This window comes from Rhineura floridana, chromosome 3 (assembly GCF_030035675.1).
Source record: "Rhineura floridana isolate rRhiFlo1 chromosome 3, rRhiFlo1.hap2, whole genome shotgun sequence".
Taxonomy (NCBI): domain Eukaryota; kingdom Metazoa; phylum Chordata; class Lepidosauria; order Squamata; family Rhineuridae; genus Rhineura; species Rhineura floridana.
This window is the reverse complement of record NC_084482.1, coordinates 220,637,663-220,656,467: the sequence shown is the minus strand read 5'-3', so window position 1 is coordinate 220,656,467 and position 18,805 is coordinate 220,637,663. Positions and strand designations below refer to the sequence as shown.

General features: G+C 43.6%; 1 pseudogene; it reads left to right on the top strand.

Annotated features, from left to right (window-relative positions):
• Positions 1–18,303, top strand: part of LOC133381720 (zinc finger protein 208-like) — a 30,883-nt pseudogene extending 12,580 nt beyond the window's left edge.
• The last annotated feature ends 502 nt before the right edge of the window (positions 18,304–18,805 follow it).

Below are 18,805 nucleotides of genomic sequence, written 5' to 3'. Positions count from 1 at the left end.
TAATACTCTTATTCCCAGAGACTCTGAATACTGGTATTGTTATTCTCTTCACCGCTGCCACCATTTGTTACAGTTCCCCTTCAGCCTTGGTCATTACCTTACCCTCCCTTCTGGTCTGTGAAACCCCAGTCAAGGATCAGGCCTTTGGTAAACCAAATTAAGTATTTATTAAAGATAACAAAGCTAACAAGATTAACAAGATTTCTTCTTAAGGCACATAAGCATATGGTTTTACTCAATACTAATCCGAACTCCACCCCCCTCCTTCTTCACTCTCTCCTGGCAAAACAACTCTCTCAAACCCTGCCAAGTAATCCACTCTTTCTCTACTGCCCCCCAGATTCACCACAATTCACCCCCCAGATTTACCTGTCATCCTTTCATTTATACTGTCAGCCATTTTAAACCTTCTGCCAATCATCAAGCATTCTATTGCCCATTCACTCCCCCTCCTCTTTCACTACTTACCATGTATCTTCTAAACAACCAACACTTACCATATATACATTAATATAGGAACATCACAGACTGCAGCTCAGAAGGGGAACACCTGCTTTGCATGTAGAAGGTCCGAGGTTTAGTCCCTGGCAGCTCCAAGAGGGGTGAAAGGATCCGGTAGGAGGTGCTGGGAAAGGTCTTTCTCTGCCTGACATCCACAGCTAGTTGCTGTAAGCAGGCGGGACTAGATGGACCAATTCTCTGATCTGGTGGAATGCAACTTCCTCTGTTCTTGGGGCTCTTTGATCATTCAGTGAGAAAAGTGCCCCTCCCTGCCACCTTCTGCTGCCCCATGATGAAAAATCTTATCTTGCAGCAGGAGAAGGAGAGGTCAGGAGCTCCCAAACTCCAGCAGAGCATCTTCTCCTGCATCCTCAACAGATGATTGACACTCTGTGACTTGTACTCTAAACCCCCAGTGGGAAGACAAGCTAGATTAACTAAGCACATAGAAGAACAAGCCTTGCTGAAGCAGAGCCAGCATGGCTTCTGCAAGGGAAAGTCCTGTCTCAGTAACCTATTAGAATTCTTTGAGAGTGTCAACAAGCATATAGATAGAGGTGATCCAGTGGACATAGTGTACTTAGACTTTCAAAAAGCGTTTGACAAGGTACCTCACCAAAGGCTTCTGAGGAAGCTTAGCAGTCATGGAATAAGAGGCGAGGTCCTCTTGTGGATAAGGAATTGGTTAAGAAGCAGAAAGCAGAGAGTAGGAATAAACGGACAGTTCTCCCAATGGAGGGCTGTAGAAAGTGGAGTGCCTCAAGGATCGGTATTGGGACCTGTACTTTTCAACTTGTTCATTAATGACCTAGAATTAGGAGTGAGCAGTGAAGTGGCCAAGTTTGCTGATGACACTAAATTGTTCAGGGTTGTTAAAACAAAAAGGGATTGTGAAGAGCTCCAAAAAGACCTCTCCAAACTGAGTGAATGGGCAGAAAAATGGCAAATGCAATTCAATATAAACAAGTGTAAAATTATGCATATTGGAGCAAAAAATCTGAATTTCACATATACGCTCATGGGGTCCGAACTGGCGGTGACCGACCAGGAGAGAGACCTCAGGGTTGTAGTGGACAGCATGATGAAAATGTCGACCCAGTGTGCGGCAGCTGTGAAAAAGGCAAATTCCATGCTAGCGATAATTAGGAAAGGTATTGAAAATAAAACAGCCGATATCATAATGCCATTGTATAAATCTATGGTGCGGCCGCATTTGGAATACTGTGTACAGTTCTGGTCACCTCATCTCAAAAAGGATATTATAGAGTTGGAAAAGGTTCAGAAGAGGGCAACCAGAATGATCAAGGGGATGGAGCGACTCCCTTACGAGGAAAGGTTGCAGCATTTGGGGCTTTTTAGTTTAGAGAAAAGGCGGGTCAGAGGAGACATGATAGAAGTGTATAAAATGATGCATGGCATTGAGAAAGTGGATAGAGAAAAGTTCTTCTCCCTCTCTCATAATACTAGAACTCGTGGACATTCAAAGAAGCTGAATGTTGGAAGATTCAGGACAGACAAAAGGAAGTACTTCTTTACTCAGCGCATAGTTAAACTATGGAATTTGCTCCCACAAGATGCAGTAATGGCCACCAGCTTGGACGGCTTTAAAAGAAGATTAGACAAATTCATGGAGGACAGGGCTATCAATGGCTACTAGCCATGATGGCTGTGCTCTGCCACCCTAGTCAGAGGCAGCATGCTTCTGAAAACCAGTTGCCGGAAGCCTCAGGAGGGGAGAGTGTTCTTGCACTCGGGTCCTGCTTGCGGGCTTCCCCCAGGCACCTGGTTGGCCACTGTGAGAACAGGATGCTGGACTAGATGGGCCACTGGCCTGATCCAGCAGTCTCTTCTTATGTTCTTAAGAGATGCTCCCGGGAGCACCTCCTGCCTCCTCCCTCTTCCTTCCTCTGCCCAAAGGTCAGCTTTTGTCTTTGAAGCAGGAAGAAGCGGCAGTGGCAGTTTGGAGAAGAGGAAGCAGAGGTGGAGGCTACAATTTGTAGGGAATGACCTCCAGAAGACAGGACAGAGAGCAAGATTTAGCTTTGCCAGCCCTGGTGGGAAGTCTGGAAGCAGAACTGGAGCACAGAGACTCTTTGACTCAGGCAGGGAAACAGCAAAGGCAGCAGGCAAGAGGGACCCTAAGAAAGGCTCCCTGCCAGGTGGAACAAGTGCCATTCCCTCAGCTAGCAGACATCCCAGGAAAGCTGGAATTGCAGCAGCGCCCTTGACGGGACCTTTGCTGCAGCAGGAAAGGTTCCAGAGAAGGCAGGAACCTGCGGTGATGAATGAAAAGCAGGGGAGGGTGATGGAGTCAGACCCCAGTTGACATCTGGGGCTAAGAGAGATTTCAAGCAGCAAAAGGAACCGCACAAACTGGAACCCAGAGTGGGACCTGTTATGAATCCCTACCGTCAAGGCACAGGGATCATGCGTCAGACTCAGACCCCCACCCTTAGGGAAATGAGACTGGAACCAAAAGACTATTACTTCACCCTTGCCAAGGCTGTGTACGCTCACAACAACCCTGCAAGGTAGAAGGTAGGCTGCCACCACCCCTGTTTACTGGTCCACTCAGAGCCAGGGGATCTCTGAGCCCAGAAGATAGGTAAAACCAAGGTCCTATGGGGCAAGAGTCACAGTTACACTCCTTGCCTGGCACCTCTGGTTCTTACTTCAAATTCAAGCTTTTAACTTCTTAACCCTCTTTGGTAGTTAGTGACTGAGAATGGTCAAGGTACTGAATCCAGAACCACCCCTTCTCTCAATGAACACACCAGGTTAAATAGAAGTAGCTTTATTAAGATATATAAGTGCACATCAAATATAGCAGCAAGTTATCCTTTAAGACCATACACCCAAACAGGGGTTTAGGTACTCATAAGAGAATTCATACACACAACAAGAAAATAACAAACTAGCTTACCTAACTACTTACACAGGAGGTAGTTGGTTGCAGTGGCATCTCTCCTAAGAGAGATGGATGTTCAACATAAAGCAATGGAACCAGGCATAGGTTACCTTCCCATAAGCAACCCCTTGGAACCATAAAAGGTAGAAGGCTTTGGAACTCTGGTGCCAACGCAGCATAGATCAGAGAACAAAGGCTATGGGTCTCTAGCCCTATACTTAAAGGAAAAGGATCCTAACGGTCCAATATTAATTGACCAATCAGGAATTGGCTGATGTAACTTTCTTCTCGATGTTTCTCACATTTTCGCGCCTTGCAGGCCCCCCACCCAACTGTGTTTCCCACTGTACAGGCCAAGGATGACCTTGGGTACCAGGCACTTGCTAATCAGCAGAGATAACCAGGTGCAGCTTGTTAAGGCTTCTTCTAACCATCTTCAGCTGGAAAATGAAACTCAAGAATGTACATTGGCAAAGGCCTGTCTTTTCCTAACTGCAAAATCTCCCAGAGCCCCTTGCTTGAGCCAAAGTGTTGCTTTTAGATTTTTAATAACTCATGAACATTACAGGTTCATGACAGGACCAATTTTACTCCTTAGGCTACTTTTTCTCATCAGGCCTGTTTGTTTCTGTTGCAAAGTGACCCATATAGAAGCCATTTTTAAAGCTCATATTGGCAATATTGAGCTGGAGGGTCTCCCAGGCTCATAAAGTAGTAGTCAGCCCACAACACCATCATCTGTATGAATCTCCCGTGCTTTAAGATCAGCAGATGAGGCCTTCCTGGTGGTCCCTACACAGGATGAGGTACATGGTGATTTTTCAGTAACGGCTCCTCGACATGGAACATTCTCCCTATGTCGGGCCTCGTCTCTTTATACTTCCATGCCGTCGGTGAAGACATCTTTTTGGGAAGGTGTTCGGAGGAAGACAGACCCGAAATTGCTGCTGCTTTTAATAGTTGTCATTCAGTGTTTTATTGTGTGTTTGGATAGACTGTGGGAGTTTTTTGGGGATGTTTATATATTCTTATCTACTTCTTCTTTATTATAAACTGTCCTGTCCAAAAAGGTGACGTATAATTCACCTACATGACAATGAATAAGTAAATATCCACTAATAGCAGAGCTGTAAAAAAATGGAAGAAAATAACGAACTGATAACAGAAACCAGCAATGCCCAATATTGCACCTCATCTTCCTCTCTTCCCTCCTGCAGTAGCAGAAGCAAGACAGGCGTGTGCGTGTGTGATACACATAATAGTTTTTGCCGGCAGTTAGGTCTGACCAGGTGAACCAAGTGGCCAGAGATCCCAGCCAAGAATCTGTTGGAAGCATAAGTAGTGCAGACCTAGTTGCAGAAAGTATAAGTAGCCCTGTAGCCCAGTTGTAGCAATAAGAAGACACCAGATAGACTGCCACAGCTTTATTAAGGAGAAGCTTTACTTGAGACACACGAATAAAGTTCTCTGGATACACAGGATCATACACGAACATAACAGCACCTTCACCATACGACTCCTTCATCCCCCACACATTGCTGCAGCCACCCCCTTTCTTTTATGGGCCATTCCTTAATTACTCTAAGGTCCTGCAGCTGTGAATCTGATGCATCCGGCTCTTTGTTAATCATGGCCTTTAACTCTTTGCTTCCCTGTATAACCTGCCATCTATTGGAAGCACAATAAAACGCAAGTCATGATGACTGCTAACATTCCCCACCCTTGTGTTTTCTGGTGATTACATCGAAATGCAGGTTACAGTATACAAGTAATACATATAATACAGAGTATACATGATACATGTTGCATACAGTTTGACTCTCTTTAGTTTACACATGTTAGATCAAGACTAGAATATTTTTCTGTTCCCTTTAGTATCTGGAGTTTCCAGTCACTATCTCCAACTAACATTTGCAACCATTGTTCATAATCTTGATGGGTCCATTCATCAACATCATCGTCTTCCTGTACAGGTTCATTATTGTTCTGGCTGGTTTGTATTGTAGCTATTTTAAATCTCTCAGGAGGTTTGCCTATGTTAGCTCTCTGTGACCTACGCAGTTCAGTAACTGCTGTCTGGCTGGTCTCACCCCCCTCTTCTATTTCAGCTGCCTCTTGTTTTACTGATTGAGTGGGCGGGTCAGTAGGCATTGCTGTAATCTCTTCGCTACAGTCCTCAACCTGTTCTACTTTTGGATGCCTATGTTCCGGCTTATCTACTTTGTAATCAGTCCCAAAATAGACTATGTCCTCTGTTTGTTCTGGGGTCACCTCATAAGAACATAATAAGAACATAAGAAGAGCCTGCTGGATCAGGCCAGTGGCCCATCTAGTCCAGCATCCTGTTCTCACAGTGGCCAACCAGGTGCCTGGGGGAAGCCCGCAAGCAGGACCCGAGTGCAAGAACACTCTCCCCTCCTGAGTCTTCCGGCAACTGGTTTTCAGAAGCATGCTGCCTCTGACTAAGGTGGCAAAGGGTACAAAGGGTTTCTTACTAGTAACCTTCCGGCTTGCGGCCACTTTGTGAGAATGGAGTAACCACACCCTGTATGCCATACGTTCATACCCAAGGATTATACCTTTAACCCATGATACCTCAGTTTTGTTTTTGATGTCAGGTACACGCGCCCAACAAACTTCACCGAAAGTTTTCAAGTGTGCATGCTTTGGTTTCTTATCATACAACATTTCGTAAGGAGTCATGTTAACAGCTTTAGAGAACAGTCTATTCATTAAGTGGTTCGCATACATAACAGCCTCACCCCAAAATCCTTGTGACAAACTGCTGCCTTGTATCATAGAATGCATCATGTTTTGCAAACATTTGTTTTTGCGTTCAGCTATCCCGTTCTGATGAGGAGACCAGCTGGCTGTGAGAGTGCTTAATGCCTCTTTCTTTAAGGTAGCGCTGTAAAGAGCTGGATAGAAATTCCCCACCTCTGTCTGAATGTAGCTGTGCTACCTTAACTAGATGCTTGGCTTCCACCCACTTAATGAAATGACATAAGTTGCCCTCGGCTTCAGCTTTTGTTTTTAACAGATATACAAAGCTGTATCTCGTAAAGTGGTCTACTAGCACAAGATAAAATCTTGCCCCTCCTTTTGACTTGGGAAATGGACCAGCTAGATCCATACTTAGTAATTCAAAAGGTCTACTCACTTTACATTCACCGCTTTTGTTTTTCGGAACAGCCTCGGCTTTCATTTGCTTGCATATTGCACATTCTAGAAACAGTTTACAAGTTTTAAAACTTATATCAGCACTATGCTTGGGCATTAATTGCAATGTTGAATAGCTTGCATGTCCCAATTTATTATGGTAATCATGGATACATCCTTCATGGGCCGGTTTATTCATTACTGCCTTAACTTTTTCTTTTGGGATTATATCTATTACATAGAGTGCATTCTTTAAATAGCCTTGCACCTGCACTTGTCCTTTTCTACTTATGGTAAATTTTCCCTTAGTAAACATAACATCATAATTCATTCTGTTCAATGCAGACACAGACATAATGTTTGTTTCCATCTGAGGAACAAAAAACACATTGGTTAAAGTCGTTTGCAAACATTCCACAAATACAATGCCTGTCCCTCGTACCTCCATTTTCGAGCCGTCAGCTAAATAAATGTTCTCGCACGTCGAATTAAGTACTTTAAATTGTTCTTTAGAGTTACAGAGACCCATTGTTGCTCCCGAATCGACCACCCAAACGGAAGTGTTTTTCTCTGTCTTTTCACACTTGTTGCTGTTCGTTACAACCCGTATAGACATACTGTCCTTTTCTTTTTCTGTTCTGCGTTGAGCTTTGCAATCTTTACGAAGATGAGAAGTAGATCCACATCTGTAGCATTTTCTTGCAGCGTAGACTTTCTCTTTGTCTTTGGTCTTTGAAGATCCGGAGACGGCTTGTTGCTTTCTTATCTCAGTCCGTCTCTCCGCCTCTTGGAGCAGTTTACAGGAAACATACTGCATGGTTAACTCTTCGTCTCTCATGGTCTCTAATGCTGAGACCATGCTATCATAAGAATTGTCCAATGAAGAAAGTAACAAATAAACTTGTAATTGTTCAGCAAATATAACGTCTCTATCTTGTAGCTGCGCAAACAGGCTAAGTATGGTTTGTATGTGAGCAGTCATACTCACACCTTCCTTTAGACGTGTCTGGAACAATTTTCTCGAGAGTAACACTTTGCTTCCTGCAGTTGTCTGAATATGGACATTTTGCAGCACTTCCCATACGTCCTCGGCTGTCTCCATGTTTCTCACATTTATTAGCTGAGAATCTTGCACACCAAGTATAATTGTGGCTCTTGCCTTTTGATCTTGGCGCTGCCATTCCTCTGTGGGGTCATCTGGCGTTTCATCCTCTATAACATGCCATAAATCTTCACGGATCAGCAGCGTCTGCATTTTGACTTTCCAACTGAGATAGTTAGAATCACTGAGACGCTCAAATGGCATTCCGGATGCATAGGATATTGGCGTAGCCATCGCTGCCTCTTACTTTGAAGGAGTTGCGGTGCTTGCCTTCTCTTGCAGCTCTCCAGTACTGGCTGCACTTTAGGCTTTGCAGCTGGGCTTTCACGCTCCGACTCTGGGCTTTCACGCTCCAACTCTGGGCTTTCACGCTTAGGATCTGCTTAGGATCTGGGCTTTCACACTTAGGATCTGCTTAGGATCTGGGCCCGTAACCCTTTGTTGGAAGCATAAGTAGTGCAGACCTAGTTGCAGAAAGTATAAGTAGCCCTGTAGCCCAGTTGTAGCAATAAGAAGACACCAGATAGACTGCCACAGCTTTGTTAAGGAGAAGCTTTACTTGAGACACACAAATAAAGTTCTCTGGATACACAGGATCATACACAAACATAACAGAGCACCTTCACCATATGACTCCTTCATCCCCCACACATTGCTGCAGCCAACCCCTTTCTTTTATGGGCCATTCCTTAATTACTCTAAGGTCCTGCAGCTGTGAATCTGATGCAACCAGCTCTTTGTTAATCATGGCCTTTAACTCTTTGCTTCCCTGTATAACCTGCCATCTATTGGAAGCACAATAAAATGCAAGTCGTGATGACTGCTAACAGAATCTTTTTAGGTCTAGGAATATCGAATGGCCGATCAAGAAAGGAAATCTTTATCAGTGTCTATGTATAATTAACACATCTAATTTGCTATACTTTGTGGACATAGCCACATATCAGAACATAGGTCTTACACAGCACATACAAAGGGGATGTACGCTAACGTGTTGCATTTCAAAGGACAGCATAGGTCACATTGATTTCCATCTGAAAAGGAGTGATCTCACCTTTGCTGCGTCTGGACCTTAACACTCAGAGCAGGTGGTTCTTTCTTCGACCAGTGTCACGGACAACTGGTAAAAATCCCCAAGGCTGTCTGTCTTTTATAGCTCTAGTTTGTATCTATCTAGACCAGGGTTTCCCGACCTTTGAGCCACAGATGTTGTGGGACTACAACTCCCATCAGCCCCATCCAGCATGGCCAATGGTCAGGAATTATGGGAACTGTAGTCCAGCAACCTCTGTGGAAAAAAGGTTGGGAAACCCTGATCTAGACTCTGTCAGTTCATGCTCATATTACTACTATACTCTTGTTTCCATCATTTGAACTCTCATCCTAACCTGCATCTTGATGCTGATGTTGTATTCTAATAGGTTCTCCTGACTCACCCCTGTACAGCTTCAGCCATATATAGACATAATCATTGGCTGAATGCCCGGACTCCTTATAAAATGTTGATACTTTACGGGAAAGAATTTGTTTTGGAACTACTGTAAAGAAAACTCAAAGGAAAAAAGACACTTTAACTGGCAGCTTGTCTTTTTACTCATGTTTTGGCTTGTATTGTTTGCGCTACTTTTCCACACATAATTTTATGTAAATCAATTATAAAGAATTGGAGATGGCCAATTTCTATAAATACAGGTGGCCTGTGACACAGTGAATTGCATCCGCTGTTGCTGACTTTACTAGGTTCTGCCCTAGTAGTTTGCAGCCTACTAAGAAGCTGGCTTTACTAGGTTCACCCCCAACAAGCATTTCAAGATGAGCTTCATGCCCAGTGGACGCATGTTCACAAGTGCCAGACTGACCCTACTTGGTCCACACAACTCTGTTCTATTCACCGAGAGCAGGACTTACCAGATCAAAATTATACCTTTTCTTATCTATAAAAATCTCTGTTTGTAACGGCTAAATATTTTCTGGTCAAAAGTAACTAGTCTTGTCTATTTCCTTCAAAGAGTCGGACCTCCATTCGTGTTGGGAAGAAAGAAAAGATCCCTTTATCCAGTATCCCAAAGATGCGACATCAACAGGTAGATGTTCAGCTGCGTTGAGGCCCCATTTTGGTTTGGAAATTGTAGGATTTTTCAGTTCCCGTGTAATATGATTCATTGCAGATTAATTGACCAATCAGGGTGTGAGTTCTCCTGGAGAACATCTTTGATGTCTTTAAGAAGAGCCTGCTGGATCAGGCCAATGGCAGCATGCCTATAGGAAGCAAGCAAGCAGGACCTGAGTGCAACCCTTGCCCCGTTGGGAGCACAGTGACTGTCTTAAAGCTGCAAAGTGCTCTCTGAAGCACCCTTCCCCTCCTTTCATTGAGCAGGGGGGGAAGGAAAAAAGGTGCCTTTCGGATGGGCTGCCTGCCGGAGAAGTCCCATGCACAGCCGATCTTTCTAAAAAGCAGTGGCTTCCGAAAGGGAACAGTCACCCACAGCCAAGCTGAGCCCTTGGTTCGTCACCCCACGCTGCTTCTTTCAACTTCAGGAGCTGAATGGGGCTGCTTCACAGAGCAGCGCTGGGAGGGAGAAGTGATTTCCATTCATTGGAAACAGCTTCCCCTTCCTTGAGCAAAGCCCCCTCCAACCGCTGATCAGCTGACTGGCAGGTGCAAGTACGCCCCAGTCCAGCAAAGGAGCAATTGGCAGCCCATTTCAAGGTCCTGGTGGTTCTTTTGAAGCCTCACCTTTATCTGCCGCACATCTTATGTCAGATCGGAGGGTGGTGCCTTTATGTCCTCCCTGTAGACTTCCCATTCGCATCTGATCAGGCACTGTGAGGATGCTGGACTAGATAGGCCTGTGGTCTGATTCCACAGGACTGTTCTGAGGAAGAGCCGCTAGGCTGAAGTTTCTTTTCTATCTGCTGAGGAATCCCCCAAATTAAGATGGCTGGATTGGTTTCCACAGAGCCCCTGAGTTGAGATTTATGTACACCTCCAGGCAACTGGTCAGGGGGATAATTTGGGTCCCTGTACTAATCAGTTCCAGATCTAAAATCTTTGTTTGCTTTGGGGAGGAGAGGATAATTTGGGAATGTCAAAACTAGGCTTCACCTCTTGGCTGGAAGAGCATGATCCAGTTGTATGTGGCTCTGATGAAAGGGAGAGATCAGTAGGTATGGACTTGAAAGATTACTCAGGGAAGCTGTAGAAGGATTTCACAACACTAAATCTTGGTGGTCTCCAGGAACCTAGAGGGAGTACCCCAACACCTCAAATACCCCACGCTTCCCCCACATAGGTGTAGGGTTGGCAATAGCGTGTGCTATGTGCCTTTGAAGCACTCTCTATTTTCAGCAGTAATCAAAAGTGTGACATCAAATATAAATGCTTTCTTAAAAGAGGAAAGAGGAAAATTACAAGCATGCACATTCACTCTCAAATCAGCAAAGCTTCTCCAATGGATCCTTAGCAGCAATGAAGTAGCTTGTAGGCATGAAAGATCTTCCTTACTCTGTGAGTTGAGGAACTCAACAGAGGGGCACCCCCATGCTCCAAAAGCAATGCCCAGGCTGCTGGGACTAAGTGGTAGCTCAGACAACATAGGATCCGCCTCTGGATGGTCAGAGAGTGATGACGTGTTCTTTATATACCCTCACGGATGTTCCCCCCTCTTACTTAAAGATGTTTTAATGTCAAATCTCTGAAATTAGTTGGTCACTAGCCTTCCACATCTCCTTCTTTCCTGGAAAGTGTCTGTCCTGATTACATAGGTTGTTTTCAAAGTGCACATTTGTTCGACTTTTTGAGATTAAACTTTGTGGTTTCTATCTCCTTTTGGTTATGCTTTTTGTGACCTTCGAGACTTTCTAAACCTCAAATATCAATCATTGGTGACCCAAAGTGACCTGCTCTTTTAAAGCTTTTCCCTAACAAATACTGATGCCATTTTATGATTAATTGAAACCTATAGAAACCCTAAAGTTATAATTTCTGTTTAATCAGTACCTCTATATTGGCATTATAATTGCATTTAAAGCATCTTCCTTTCTTGCATGTGCGTCCCAGGTTACCTTCCTCAGTTTATCCAGGATGTCTCCCTTTCATCTCTGAAATTAGTTGGTCACTAGCCTTCCACATCACCTTCTTTCCAGGTTACCTTCCTCAATTTAGCTTTCTTGTCTCCCTTTGCATCCTCCAGCTTGCTACTGTGCTTTGCTTAGAGACATTTAAAATTTCTTGTAACGAATTCACTCTTGCTTGCATTCATTTGTAAAATATCCCCTATATATGATGAAGCTTCATCTCCTTTGAAACTAGATTTTATAGAGTTTAAATGATTTGAACATTGACATGAAATCGAGCCTTCAGTGTCATCGGCCCGGTTCTCTGCAAAGCTCTGCCAACAGAGGTTCAGCAGGCGTCTTCTGTTTTAACTTCGAAGCGCCTGCTGAAAACCTTTCTGTGCTGCCAGGCAGGCAATTAAGAGCATGCTCTTTTCACAACACTTGACCTTTGTTTTTATTGTATATTTGATGTTTTTCATTTATGGTGGTTGCCTTTTTTTAACGTGTTGTAAACTGCTTTGACGTTTCTAATGAAATAGCGGTATACAAAGAGCCTATAAATGAATAAATAGATGTGATATCTCTGGAATCAGAAAAACAGCTGGAGCTAAGTGATGCCTTCATGTGCTCCCTGTAGACTTCCCATCTGCATCCAGTTTGGCACTGTGAGGATGCTGGAATAGATAGGCCTGTGGTCTGATCCAGCCAGGCTGTTCATATAAGGAGGGGGAATGGCATCCAGGTTGAAGTTTCCTTCCCATCTGCTGAGAAATCCCCCAAATTAAGATAGCTGGATTGGTTTCCACAGTGTCACTGAATTGAGGTTTTTGAACAGTTTCTTGTCCACAAGAGACATTTGGATCTACATGTCCCTGTGCTATTCATCTCCAGGAGATCTAAGATCGTTCTTTGTTTTGGAGAGAGGAGAAGAATTTCAGTTCAGAACTAACTAGCTTATCTGTATCTTTGAAAGAAATGTCAAACCTGGGCTTAGTCTCTTGGCTGGAAGAACAAGATCTAATTGTACAGGGCTTTGATGAAGGGGAGAGATCAGTCGGGCATTCCTCTTACAGTTCAGAGCATCATTGCAAACTCGTGTAGTGTTGGTCTTTGGCCATCCCTGTCTTAGCTCAGCTAAGTTTAATCCCTTGAATCTTCAGGTGGAATTTAGAAGTGTCTTTATCTGAAAACCTGCCAGCTTCCCCCACATAGGTGTAGGGTTGGCAATAGCGTGTGCTATGTGCCTTTGAAGCACTCTCTATTTTCAGCAGTAATCAAAAGTGTGACATCAAATATAAATGCTTTCTTAAAAGAGAAAAGAGGAAAATTACAAGCATGCACATTCACTGACCGGCTCTTTTGACTGCAGTCAAATTATTAAGAATCAAGGAGAAGTGAGCTGTGCCCAGTTTGTCCTGTTCTGCAGTCTTGCTGCCCTTCTCTTCCCCCACACCCCACTTTTCATTGCATATTATTTTAGAAATATATATCACAGTTGTATGGCAGTAGGAGGAAACCCAGACAAATCTGGGCTTAGTGACATCAAGTGTTATATGGACCTGAAAGGAATTTATGTTGCTGTGTGAGACTGTAGGATATTCAGGTAACCTTGCTTTCATCTGGCCATGCAAAGATAACGTAAAATCTTTATTACGGTCCAAGACCAGCGGTATAATTACGGATCCTCTGAATATTAGGGTGGAGATAGAATAGAATACAGTATCATTGCAGTGAGAAAGCTAAAAAGCTAAAACCGGGTCCACATAGTAATCTAGCTAAAACCTTGATCTAATAGACATCGCATTAGGTCCCTCCTGTGAGCCATAGCAGCTGTGCAGAACGAGGCGACCTTAGAGTGATCCGTGATTTTGAATCTGCCATTAAATATTGTAAAATCATAGCTTCTGGGCTCAGAGGAAGATTAGATAAAAGTGGGGAGATGAACTTAAGGCGGAGATCTGAATAAAAAGGGCAGCAAAGTAGTACAAGGTTCTCTGTCTCCACCGCATCTGCTCCACAGGGGCAAGTTCGATCATAATAATCGACTCCCCTGTATCTACCCTCCATTAGTGCCGAGGGCAGAACATTAAATCGTGCTAGGGTAAAAGCTCTCCTGAGTTTTGGCGTAGATAAACTTGAAATGTAAGTGGCCAAGTTACAGGAATTTACATTAATACTGCATTGTGAATAAGCGGCAACTAGGCTCATGTTGTTCTGATACTCAACATCTTTGAGGCGTTGGATGATTGTTGTTTTAGCGGTTGTATGGCCTAGGGCTCCAATCGCTGGGAGCGAAAAACCGAGAGTTCCGAGTTTGTGAATCATTACCCGTTGCCATTGAGATTGGAAGGAATCCTCCAAAGTTAATGGGGGCAATCCAGTGGGTAAAAATAGCAGCTTCATCCAGTAGTTAAATTTTAATATCCAAGCGTGGGTCTCAATCAGAAGGGCACCTAATTCCAAGCGCAAGGTCACATTGGGGACACATCTCTGAGCGCCCAAAACGGACCTCATGAATTTAGATTGTACCCTCTCCAACAATGCGTAATTGCCTCCACTACAAATTTGGGTCCCGTAAAGCAGTTGAGGAAGCACCTTGGCATTGAATACTGGACTGCTGCCGGAATGTACTGACCGCCCTTTGTATAAAAGAAAGTTAGTAAAGTTAGTCAATTTGCCAGCGGTGTTTATGTCTACTTTGGCGAAAACTAAAACCTTGCATTTCGCATAGTTAATTCTCAAAAGTTCATCCACACAAAAGGAGGCAAGTTCTCTTAAGAGATGACGTAAGCCCACCTGCGTTTGGCATAATAGGGCAATGTCGTCGACATATAGAAGACAGGTTAAGTGTCTCCTTGCCAAGACAGGAGGGTGAGAGTTTACTGCCGACAGGCGTTTTTTCAGCGAGTTTATATAGATATTGAATAGGGAGGGAGGGCCATGCAAAGATAAAAGGGGGAGAATTATGGAGATGTAAAATAGAGAAGCAGATAATTGGGCTTCATCTGTGATGAAATGCTTTGTTTTTGCCTTGAAATTCCAATGTGTTTTTTTCAACCCTCTTCCCCCTCAGCAGGTGACCGGCAGAATGAGAATTATAGAAAACCACAGATGGTGCCACTGGTAATAGCCGAGGCTGAGAGTCAAAAAGAGATATTTGGAAATCACAGGGGACCAAAATCGTCTGAAAGAAAGCAGCCAAAGAATGGGAGCAAGAAATCCTCTACTTGTCATAGTTTTCATCAAAGAACACACACCGGAGAAAAACCATTTAATTGCATGGAATGTGGAAAGAGCTTCAGTGTAAAAAATAGCCTTACTTCACATCACAGAACCCACACAGGGGAGAAACCATTTAAATGCAGGGAATGTGGAAAAACCTTTACTCGGAACGATCATCTTACTTCACATAAAAGAACCCACACAGGAGAGAAACCTTTTAAATGCAGAGAGTGTGGAAAGAGCTTCAGTCCAAGCAGTAGCCTTAAATTACATCACCTTAAACACACAGGGGAGAAACCATTTAAATGCATGGTGTGTGGAAAGAGCTTCAGTCAGAGCAGTGAGCTTACTTTGCATCAAAGAACCCACACAGGGGAGAAGCCATTTAAATGCAGAGAGTGTGGAAAGAGCTTCAGTCAGAGCAGTCACCTTGCTTCGCATCAAAGAACACACACAGGGGAGAAACCATTTAAATGCATGGAGTGTGGAAAGAGCTTCAGTCAGAGCGGTCAGCTTACTTTGCATCAAAGAACCCATACAGGGGAGAAGCCATTTAAATGCAGGGAGTGTGGAAAGAGCTTCAGTCAGAGCAGTGAGCTTACTTTGCATCAAAGAACCCACACAGGGGAGAAGCCATTTACATGCAAAGAGTGTGGAAAGAGCTTCAGTCAGAGCAGTCACCTTACTTCGCATCAAAGAACCCATACAGGGGAGAAACCATTTAAATGCAGGGAGTGCGGAAAGAGCTTCAGTGTAAGCAGTAGCCTGAAATTACATCACCGAACACACACAGGGGAGCAACCATTTAAATGCATGGAGTGTGGACAGGGCTTTTGTCAGAGAAGTAAGCTTACTTCACATCAAAGAACACACACAGGGGAGCAACCATTAAAATGCATGGAGTGTGGACAGGGCTTTAGTCAGAGAAGTAAGCTTACTTCACATCAAACAACCCACACAGGGGAGAAGCCATTTAAATGTAAGGAGTGTGGAAAGAGCTTCAGTCAGAGCGCTCACCTTACTTCGCATCAAAGAACCCATACAGGGGAGAAACCATTTAAATGCATGGAGTGTGGAAAGAGCTTCCGTCAGAGCGGTCACCTTACTTTGCATCAAGGAACCCATACAGGGGAGAAGCCATTTAAATGCAGGGAGTGTGGAAACAGCTTCAGTCAGAGCAGTGAGCTTACTTTGCATCAAAGAACCCACACAGGGGAGAAGCCATTTACATGCAAAGAGTGTGGAAAGAGCTTCAGTCAGAGCAGTCACCTTATTTCGCATCAAAGAACCCATACAGGGGAGAAACCATTTAAATGCAGTGAGTGTGGAAAGAGCTTCAGTGTAAGCAGTAGCCTGAAATTACATCACCGAACACACACAGGGGAGAAACCATTTAAATGCATGGAGTGTGGACAGGGCTTTAGTCAGAGCAGTAAGCTTACTTCACATCAAAGAACACACACAGGGGAGAAACCATTCAAATGCATGGAGTGTGGACAGGGCTTTAGTAAGAGAAGTAAGCTTACTTTACATCAAAGAACCCACACAGGGGAGAAGCCATTTAAATGTAAGGAGTGTGGAAAGAGCTTCAGTCAGAGCGCTCACCTTACTTCGCATCAAAGAACCCATACAGGGGAGAAACCATTTAAATGCAGGGAGTGTGGAAAGAGCTTCAGTCAGAGAAATAAGCTTACTTTGCATCAAAGAACCCATACAGGGGAGAAACAATTTAAATGCAGGGAGTGTGGAAAGAGCTTCAGTCAGAGCAGTGACCTTACTTTGCATCAAAGAACCCACACAGGGGAGAAGCCATTTAAATGCAAAGAGTGTGGAAAGAGCTTCAGTCAGAGTGGTAGCCTTAGATTACATGAAAGAACACACACAGGGGAGAAACCATTTAAATGCAATGAGTGCGGAAAGAGCTTCAGTGTACGCATTAGCCTGAAATTACATCACCAAACACACACAGGGGAGAAACTATTTAAATGCAAGGAGTGTGGACAGGGCTTTAGTCAGAGCAGTCACCTTACTTCACATGAAAGAACCCACACAGGGGAGAAACCATTTAAATGTAACGAGTGTGGAAAGAGCTTCAGTCAGAGCGGTCACCTTACTTCACATCAAAGAACCCACACAGGGGAGAAACCATTTAAATGCAGGGAGTGTGGAAAAAGCTTCAGTGTAAGCAGTAGCCTTACTGTACATGAAAGAACCCACACAGGTGAGAAACCATTTAAATGCAGGGAGTGTGGAAAGAGCTTCAGTCAGAGCAGTAGCCTTTCTGTACATGAAAGAACCCATACAGGGGAGAAACCATTTAAATGCAGGGAGTGTGGAAAAAGCTTCAGTGTAAGCAGTAGCCTTGTTTTACATCACGGAACCCACACGGGAGAAACCATTTAAATGTCGTGAGTGGAAAGAGGTTCAGTCAGAGCACACTTTGCATGAAAAAACACTGTGGAGTAACTTTTTTAATGTACGGAGTATGGAAAGAGATTCAATGAAAGCAGTAGGCTTACATCACAGAGGATACACAGGAGAAACAATTGAAATTTAGGGAGTATGGAAAGAACTTCAATGGGAGCTTTATTCTTCATCTTGCAGGCTACATAGATTAAAGCCCTATACAGGTTGGGGCCAGGATGCTTAAAAAATTATCTCACCTATTATATATGCAGCCCATCACTGAAACCTGCAGAGGATGGCCTCTTACGCATACCATCTCATTAGGAAGTCCACTGTGCATGATAGAGAAACCTGGCCTTTTGTGTGGTGGCATCTACTTTTTTGAACTTCCTCCTGATACATATCAGACAGGTGTTTTTTGTGTGTGGTGCCTATAGAAGACCTTCCTTTTTCAACAAACCTTTTAAGGGCAGAGCTTTATTACTGTTTCTGTGGGATTTTAAAAGGTAAAGGTGTCCCAACACTTATAGTGCGAGTCGTTTCCGACTAATAGGGTGACGTCTTGCGACGTTTACTAGGCAGACCGTATATATGAGGTGGGACTGCCAGTTCCTTCCCCGGTCTTTCTTTACCCCCCAGCATATGCCGGGCATTCATTTTACTGACCACAGATGGATGGGAAGCTGAGTGGACCTCGACCCCTTTTACCGGAGATTCGACTTCCTCCTTCCGTTGGAATCGAACTCCGGCCGTGAGCAGAGCTTCGGCTGCATTACTGCCCCTTACCACTCTGCGTCATGGAGGGTCTGTGTGGGAGTTTAAGATGTTTTTAATTGGTTTGCATATGAAATGTTTTTTTTATTGTTGGTATTTTTGAGATACTTTCTGGGAAGTGATTTCTAAATGAAAATAAAATAATACTAGTCCTTGTTTCTAATGGTCTCCTTACTCAGTGTTTTCATATAGTTTAGCATACCTTTAACTGTTGATTTTATTCATTTTTTAGTGTTTGTTAAATGTTGATTTTTATTGATCATTTTAATGTACATTTTATATTCTTTATAAATTTCTTCTGCAGTTTACACATTTTATTAATATAAATAAAATGTATTTTTGTGTATCACATGGTTTTTATTTTGCTTGGATATTTTTTGTATTGGCTATTCTAACATCTTTCATAAAGTAACATGAATTCACTAGTTTTCTGCTGATGTATTTTAAATACATTTTCCAAACTGATTTCACTCCGCAGTCGCATCTGGTCTCAGTGCTATTTCCTAGCACGCAAATGAAGGACCATACTTTCCTTTGGTGCTCACCAAGAAAAGGAGTGAGAATTGGGTTTTGTCAGCGGTCACATAGCCAGAATGGCTTCTCTAGGGCAGAAAGGGGTCTTTAGGAAAGGCAGCAAAGCTGCAGAAAATCTGTGCTTAAGTTATTGTAGTAGG